Source organism: Sinocyclocheilus grahami, unplaced genomic scaffold (assembly GCF_001515645.1).
Source record: "Sinocyclocheilus grahami isolate Dianchi unplaced genomic scaffold, SAMN03320097.WGS_v1.1 scaffold109.1, whole genome shotgun sequence".
In the NCBI taxonomy this organism is placed as follows: domain Eukaryota; kingdom Metazoa; phylum Chordata; class Actinopteri; order Cypriniformes; family Cyprinidae; genus Sinocyclocheilus; species Sinocyclocheilus grahami.
Genome location: NW_015505288.1, coordinates 46147 through 55761, shown reverse-complemented (window position 1 = coordinate 55761; position 9615 = coordinate 46147). Strand labels below are relative to the sequence as shown.

General features: G+C 38.7%; 1 pseudogene; it reads right to left on the bottom strand.

The window, feature by feature from the left end:
* Positions 1-5333: 5333 nt before the first annotated feature.
* LOC107588913 (uncharacterized) lies at positions 5334-7361 on the bottom strand (annotated as a pseudogene).
* Positions 7362-9615: the final 2254 nt, after the last annotated feature.

Below are 9615 nucleotides of genomic sequence, written 5' to 3'. Positions count from 1 at the left end.
GGCATCGAGATGTCGTCCTCGCCCATATGAGAGAGCTGGGGTTAAGACTAAATACCAAGAAGAGTGTTTTTTTCTCCACTACAGAGAACCACTTATTTAGGCGTGGTGTGGGACTCAACCTCAATGCAGGCACGTCTGTCTCCTGCTCGAATCGAGTCAATCCTCACAACAGTCACGAGGGTAAGAGAAGGCCAGTCACTCACTGTCAAACAGTTTCTGAGGCTGTTGGGCCTGATGGCAGCGGATTTTCCCTGAGGGGGAATCCGCTTTGCATGATCAAGGTCACGCGGCGATGCTTACATGCCTTAGACATGTGGAAGAAACGTTGGTTCCTGGTTCAAGGCCCTTACATGCCTTAGACATGTGGAAGAAACGTTGGTTCCTGGTTCAAGGCCCGACGTTAGGGGCTCCTTGTCATCACGTAAGGCTAACGACGGATGCCTCTCTCACGGCCTGGGGAGCGGTCGTGAGCTCTGCCCAGGGTCTGTGGGAAGGCCATCATCTCTTTTGGCACATTAACTGCCGGGGAATGCTGGCCGTGTTTCGAGCTCTGACACACTTCCTTCCAGACCTAAGGGGGCATCATGTGTTTGTCCGCACGACGCTGCGTCTCTTTGCCATACTCCCTGCATCCCTGCAGGCGCTACTTCATCGAAGCTGGTTTGCGCCCGGCCGGATGCACTTTTATGCTTTCTGGTGCTTACGTCACCCTGCTCGTGACGTCTCGCTGCTCCATTGGACGGATTTGACACGTGCTTCAGAACGCGGTCACGCAAGGGCGTTCCCAAAGCGACTCGACGCAGCGTCTCGTTCCCTCGGGGAACCATGGTTACATACGTAACCTAGAGACGTTTGTGATGATGGTTATTGGATGGTGATCTAAATGTTTAAATGTAATCTGTTTCATGCTGGTTTCATAGCTTTATTATTATTATTAAGAAGTAGAAGAAGTGTCTTTTTAAATACACTTTCTATAAAAATTTTATTTGATGACTTTAAAATGTCGAGTGGTGTAACCATAAAGTAAAATAAAAAACCTACTAAATAAATTTCTTCTTTGAATACTTTATAAATATACACCTGATCTGAAGACAGTATATATTTTCAAAAAATAAATAAATAAAATTACCAGTTTAATTAATTAATGAATTAATTTTATTCTCTTTAGTGCAGAAATTGAAAATGCCTTTGTTTTGAAATAACTCTTAAATAAAAAAAGAGCCGTTGACCCTATTATATTTTGATGAAAGAATACACAGACAGACAATTTTTGCACCAATGAATCATTCACATTAAAACAAGGGATGTGCACTGAGAAAATAAAGAGGGTCAGATTTGATTTGATCAAGCTGTTTTCTTCAACAGGTTTCTGAAACTCTGTTTACATTCACCACAGTCGAGGTGGAGTGTTCAGTGAGCGTTTCTTTGTGTGTCTGTTTTCACACAGAGCATCTGCATTTAAATTCTTGATGAAGTTCTTAAGTGTGCACCATGCTGGCACAATCTAACCTCTGCGCTTTTAAGGCTGTAGCTGCCATCGTCTTTGAATGCCTCCACCTCACTGTCTGTTGGGTCGGCCTGCGGCGAGGCAGCACGTCTCTGCTTTTGGCATTGTGTGAACAACCCTCCTCCCAGAGCTCTCCACGTTTTTCTCGCTTTGTCTCTCCTTCTGTTTTGCTCTCTCCCTCTCTGTATCTTCCCAGCTCTATTCTTGAACGCCTCAGGAAGCCACTTCGCATTTTGTGGAATGGATACGTGTTTGTGTTCAATTGATTTGAGGAAGAAATTGCCTACATTTCTCATTCTCATATTTCATTTGCACAATAATTGGCTGTTTTTGTCCCCATGCAAATGCGTGACGTATTGCAAGTGTTTGTTTTGAGAGCTTAGAGCAGATGAACACACACACACACACACACACACACACATCACACAAAACCATTACAGAGCGCAGACAAGCGGCTCTGTCGTTCAGACGTGCCGTCGTACTTACTGACCTGCTAACTGTGATTTGCGTGCTCTCTTTCTGTTGACACGAAGTGATCATCTGCATTACACTGCGGGCAGATAAAGTTGATCTATTCTGTCATTACGGCATTAGTATCCTTTCACTTCTCCAGTAACAGTCTGCTCCTTCAAATTATGTTTTTTTTTCATTTTCTGCCCTGGTTCTCAAGAACCGAGCCTACTCTTTTATTTTTGTCTTCTATTATGCACCGTGGTGCTGTGCATCTTCTAAAACTGCAGGAATGCAAGATGACTAAGCATGAGATCTCTCTTGCTCCTGCTAATTTAATCAAACCATTGTAAATGTACACAAGCTGTCCATCAATGATTGGTACATTACTGAGCTTATTACATTAGCACTAGTGCATATTCAAGCTAAGTCATAGGCGAAGTCATTCGATACATGTGTCTACATTCTGCAATAACATGTTAGACTGTGGCATAGATGTGCCGTATGAGGCTGTTTACTGACCATCAGATGCATATTGGACATAAAAATGGCAAAAACTGACTTAAATTGCCAGTTCCTAACTTATTGGATGACTTTAAACAATTTTCTAGGTGTTTTGGCACTTTTTAACACTTTATAATAAGGTTTCGTTTGTATTAGTTCAATCAGTTTATTGGTTTACATTTGTTAGTTTATAAATACACTATCTCATTTGTTAATTTATATTTGTTAAATGTTAATTTGTAACTTGAAAGATTAAGAATATATTAGTATTTGTAGAAATGAACATTTACCAAGATTACTAAATGTTTATTGTTGTTTCACGTTAGACATTTCATAATGTTAACCCACAGAAACCTAATATATGTGTTTAAGTTGTATCTTTCTAGGGTATTTCCTCTTGCCATTGTTGCTGTCAACTTGCTCACTGGCAATATTCTCTGTAAAGGAATAATATTTATTGTGATCATTTAAACTGAATTAAAGGGATGGTTCGCCCAAAAATGCAAATTCTGTCATTATACCTACCCTCATGTCGTTCCAAACCTGTAAGACCTTTGTTCATCTTCAGAACACAAATTAAGATATTTTTGATGAAATCCGAGAGATTTCATTCATTTATATAGTAACTTTTTTTTTAAATGGCCATCTGTAATAATGGATTCCAGCAATCAGCATCCAATCCCGATTAGAAAAACAACAAGCTGATGTCCAACTATAAACTCTTCAATCAGAAGTTTTATACTGTGAGAAGACTGATGAGGAAAATCTCAGTGTTTTGTAATTAGGCCTGTTAATGAACAGTCTTCATTAAATTTTAAGCACAGAGGAAAACTGAACGAATCGTACAAACATTCATCCACTCCCACATCTATACCCCCCCCCCCCCCCCACACACACACACACACATACATACACTGAGGCAAAAACTAGCTGATTTAGTCTATTAGCTTTTTCATGGTGCTCTCCAAATTAAAATCTAATTTAAGGGGCTTTTAAATTAAAAAGTAAATTTTTTTCACTGTCCTCTTCGTCGTAGAAAGCTTCCATTCCATTAGGTATCTAATTTTTACCTGTCAGAAATAGAGCTATATAATCTTCCCTGAGGAGAGCTATTGCATGGCCCTGTAATTAGGCTGGGAGTGCTGGGATGTGTTTTCAGAGTATGTGTGCGCGACTGTGTGTCAGCAAGAGAACGAAACTGCAGTCAGAATCATCTTCTACTTCCTAATTGATCTTTTAATTCATCTTTTAATGCATCTCTATGCAGTATAGACTTATATTCTTTCATCTATATTTAGCCTGAGGTAAGCCATTTGAAACTCATTTAAGTTTAGCTAATGTCATGTAATGTTGCTATATCTCAAAACATATAATATCCCACAATCGTTTGGGCTCCAGTGATTAGCATTGCATATGAAAACATATGTGCAGTGTTGAAATACCATTAACTGCTTCATATGAGGCATTTAGTGAGTCCTTAACGTCTTCAAAGCTGACTAGCCATTCATGGAAATAATCCCTCTCTGTACTATAATACACTCAGAGGCAATGAAATCATGTCTTTATTTGCTGTGAAAGTGACTTGCATTATATCCTAATCAGGCAAAACTCGACAAGATTCACACCAAGCAATTTGTTTGTCTAAATCATATGTAAAAAAGAAGAACATTTTGTTTCAATCAACCACAAAACCGACTATCGGAACATTTCTCCTCCATTCTAAGAACTAAGAACTAAGAACACATATCTTGTATTTTCAGAAGCTCTGCAATGCTTATCGTTTTCCTTGTGGAACTTAAAGGATTTGTGGTTTATAACATCCAACTGTATACTTTCTCAATCAGTGTCCACTCATCCTTGTTTTCTGATTTATATGCATGAGGCGCTGTAAATTGTTCCAGTGTGCTTTAGGTGTGTGTAGGGGCTACGGCACAACCTGCAGAAATGGAATCCAAACAAGAGACAAAATGTAGTGTTTGTCATTTACACAGTTGAGGTCAGAGTGTTAGGGTACGTTTACACAACAACGAAAAGTTTTTCCTTTGTGTTTTTGAAATGTTATGCTTACAGACGACAGCGTTGTCAAAAACAATAATTCATACAGATCTGCAAAAATTAATAAAAATGCTGTAATGTGCATGCCAGGCCAGTAGTTGGCGATGTCACTTTGTGAAGAAACATGATGTACCTGCGCACATAACTACAGTATTCACCTTATTCTGCCCCGCCCACTTTCAATACTTCGCTCTTCCGCATTTTGTCATCCGACTTCCGCTAAACTGATACGGCACATCCGGTAATTAGTTCAGTAGTTGTAAGATTCTTTATAGCTAGCTATAACTGTGGCGAAATGACAAAGAACGTTAATGGCATAAATGTTATAAATTGGGATCACGATGAAAACTGCTGACCTGATGACCATCTGCAGACTAAGTATCTTGTCTAATCTCTTAATTGTACAGTGGAGTAAGGTAAGTGAATATTTATAAATTACATATTATAAAAGGAGGAGGCTGGAGCTTGGAAGTGAAAAACGCCGTATATTCAGGTGTGCATACTTATTACACCTTCTACTGACCATCCTGTAGAGGTAACATTTTCAAGCATTTAATGTCCATGTGTAATTTGCAAACTTGACATGACTTATTCCTTCAAATCAGAGATCAAAGATAAAAAAGATCAAATTAAGATAAAAAAAAAAACTATTCACAAAAGGTAACATCTGGTCACATTGTAAAGGTTTATAAAAATAACTACTTACACTATTTACACTGATTAGTTAAAGAAAAACCACAGCAAAATGTATCGACAGTCGTGGAACGCACCTACAAATCAACACATTCATCCTCTACATCAGAAATTATGTCACTGCGAAGGTTACACAGGGCTGCACAAATTCTCAAAATGTTATCAATCTTAGGGGTGAGGTTAATTGGAACTGTTTGAGAAAGGATTTTGAAGTTTTTCAGTCGGCATATGACCCGCTCAACATGGACACGTACATTGGCAATGCGCCTAGTGTTGGTGGTGTCTTCTTCAGAGAGTTGCATGCCTCTCTTGGTGAATGCTGGAATGACAAGTTTCACCTTCCTTTCATACAGGAGATCGGTAATGGTGAAGCCTCTGTCTGCCATTACTTCATCGCCTGGACGAAGGTATTCCAGGAACCCTGAATTTGCAGTTATGAATTTGTCACTGCACCTTCCTCCATACGCTGGTGAGATGAACATGATCAGTCCACATGGTGCAATAGAGACCAGGTATTTGATGGTGTTCTGGCCGTAGTAATGGCTGTAGGACTCGCCTCTTGAGTCAAGGTTGCGTGGCTTTTTAAGGGGTGTCTCTGAACAGTCGATCACACATGTTATATTTGGGAATTGTTCTCTGAAACACTGAGGCATTGTTGCCTGGATTGTCTCCCTGTTCTCCTCCATGATGTCAATCCAACATGAAATCACCTTGCTTACAATGGACTGAGAAACACCAAACCTTTCAGCAAGATCACCCTGCAATAAATTAAGACGCGGCTTCATCAGGAGCTGATCCCAAGTGTGTAGCTGGAAGCTGTTGGTGTATGTACTGGACCTGGTAAGGTGCTCGGCAACTGAATGAAATGCATCCAATGTCAACCCTGTGTATAGCTGACAAAGGTTGTTTTTTTCTCAGCAGAGTTATGTACAATGGCAATGTATTGTGTTCCCATATCAGATGTAGGTGGCTTCAGGTTGAGTTGTGATTTTGAACTGTAGTTGTGGTCAGAGACAGATGGATCCTCCCATTGTGTTTCTGCATCACAGTTCAGGGGCATGTGGATGTGATCATCCTCACAGTTGTCCACTGCATCACTGGCGGTCATCGATACATCTGTGGAAATAATATTAAACATTTTTACATTAATACTTAAAATACATCATTACATCATACATACAATTAATATATGGGACCCATACTTAGAACAGTATGTGTGTGAGAGAGAGATGCATTAAAAACAAAACAGTATACACGCTCTAACTGTAGAGTTAAAACGTAGCTCAATATCTGAATGAGAAATGTAGCTAGCTGGCATGCTATCATCTGCAATCTCTGTAACTTACAGGAATAATGTGAGCTATTGTAATGTACCATAATACCTTGTACTATCGTAAATATGAAATAAATAGGTGGGCAATGGTAATCATGCAAAATTCGTTGTACTTTGTTAACTGCTCGTTACTGATCTTAAATGTATTCACAGAACGGACTTTATAAATCTAATGTTAGGCGAACAAGCACAAAGCTATCTACGTTAACGTTAGCTTACCTGAATCTGACAACCTTTTCAGCACCCGGCGTGACTTCTTTACCGGAACATCGTAGCCGAGCCATTTCTCAGGGTAAGGGTGTTTGTCAGTCGGCTTCTCATCCATGAAATGGTACGAACCGTTAGGCGAACAAGCACAAAGCTATCTAAGTTAACGTTAGCTTACCTGAATCTGACAACCTTTTCAGCACCCGGCGTGACTTCTTTACCGGAACATCGTAGCCGAGCCATTTCTCAGGGTAAGGGTGTTTGTCAGTCGGCTTCTCATCCATGAAATGGTACGAACACACATAAGGGCGCTTGGGTGGGCGCTTCAAATTTACCGCCTTCAGCCATTGCCTCAGGTGCTCCTCTTCTTTAGGTGGCGGGTATAAATTGTAAAGTGCACCACAACACTCTGACCGCTTCACATTGTGTTCGTAACATCGTTGGTGCAATTGTTCTCTTCTCTTAATCCAATTGTTATGGCAGCCCCTAACTGAGCATATAATACTTGACATTTGCGTTTTGTTCTGTTATCTAGCCACTATCTTAGGTAGGTCCCTCTCAGCCGGAAGTAAGATGACAAAACGAACGCAATGGCGGCACCATTGTTGCCATGGAAAATAAGGTGAATACACTGAACACGAAATAGCCATGAGCATGACGTCGTCATTTTCACAAATTCACATTTTTGTAGTTTACACAGAGATGATAATGGTGTATTACAAAACTTTGAAACCTGTTTTCAGGCCCCCAAAACGCTGTTGTCATGAAAATTAAGTTTTCATTACTTTTAGGTCAAAATGGTGTCGAGTAAACAACCCACTTAAAGAAGTTCTTAACATTATATTTAAATAATTCTCTGTAGCAGGACATTTCTTCAACTATTAGCAACTTTCGGCCCTGTTGCCCGTTTAATTTTTTTTTTATTTAATTATTTTTTTGCTTGTGTTTTTTTTATAGAATTTAACATTTTAAAATGGCTGACCTCTTTATCTTGCTAAGGCTAATTTCTTAACATTTATGTATCTAATTTCAATTCAATAATATTTTCGCATTTCTTGCAAAGTTTGACAGCTTGATTCAAAATGGCACAAAAATATTCTGCAATTTCATGTTTCATACTTCAACATTTTCTTCATTGACATGCTTGTCTCACTCACTAACTTATTAACAAAATTATTTTGGTGTAGTGGAAATAATAAATCACTTATTTTTTGAAAATATAATTGAAAAAAAAGTTATTTCAATAGAAATTATATCTGTTTGTATCATTCTTTGTATCATAGTTATGAACAGATATTGTCCATTTGTATGATGGATTTTCAAAGTCTGGGTTTGGGATGAGTACATTTAAAAAAAAAAAGTTATTTTAAAACTATCAAAAATAAAGGCTTAGTAAAAAAAAAAAAAGACTGTTTTACATTTACCCTAATAAAAAAAGACTGTTAGTTTGAATAAAAATCAACCTATGTGACACAAGTTGAAATGCTTATGTATGCACAATTTTTCAATCATTGTAATTAAATCATGTAGGTGCATTCAGTATTAAACCTCCATTGATTAATACAAGTAATTAACATAAACAAAAATGTGTCAGAAATAGTTTCATTGCGCATTCTCATGAAAAAAAAGGTACAAAAGCTGTCACTGGGGGTGGTACCTTTTCAAAAGGAAACTATTTGTACATTTTAGGTACACTTTAGGTATTCGTATGGACCCTTTTGGTACAAAGGTGTACCTTTTATAAAGGTCCTGCCCCAGTGACAGCTTTTGTACCTTTATTTCTGAGAGTGCATCTGATCTAACAGTGAACTATTGCACAGAACAGAGTAGCTTACCATGGGTCTCACGTCATCTTTCATCAGGCTTGTAGGGTTAGTAATTTCCTCTGATTTCACAAACACACAATTCAAACTTTCATTTCAGGCTCAGGAAATTTTGAAATGTTTTCTACGCCCTTGAAATTGTTTGCCCTTGATTGTCTCTGTCCATTTCCATCCTCTTCGGCGCAGAAATGGAACTGCCCCCAGATTACGTTGTTTAATTGAATTTGCCTGCGTTTGGTTCCTCCTGGTGAGAAAGAGGAATATTTATCTGAGCCCCACGCTGACCTTCAGGCACACTGTGATTACATTATGTTCTCATTAGTAGGGTGCACTGACTCAGTGGATTGCACTCTGCCTCCCAATGAGTGAGGCTGCTCTCCATCAGGTCCTCTTTGACCTTCAGTGCGCTGCTTTATCATACTACTCTCAATACTAATTACTCACTTTAATCGCTAATGAATTATTGAATAATCTATTATGGGTATGTGCGATAGGCTCATGAATATGGCATTTGTTGATTTAATTGGACTCTCATTGTTTAGGCCATCATACTGAAAATGACTGACAAACTCCACTTTGTAAGCGAATGTGACTAAAAGAAGACATTTGTCATGAACAAAATGAGAATTTCGTTTGAGAAAACAGGCTTTTCCAGTGCCACAAATGAAACCAAATATAGTTAATTTACTATACAAAATTAATAGTGGTCGACCGATATATCGCCAGTGCCGATATTTTGGCCGATATTTGGCATTTTTATATTATTGGCATCGGCCAAAATTTTTTTGTTTGGCCAATATATCGGACCTTTATTTTGATGACTTGTTGGACCTTTATTTTGACAGGGCTAAGAACATCTGCACCTGAGCGTACGAAGCTCTAGTGATGGGAAGTTCGGTTCTTTTCCGCGAACCGGTTCTTTCGGACAGTTCGATTCAATGAACCGGTTCAAAAAAACGGTTCATCGGTTCTTTTACGCTCGACGTAATGACATCTTTCTTGATGACTTTATTCAAATATATAAAGTCAGTAATCATAACTTT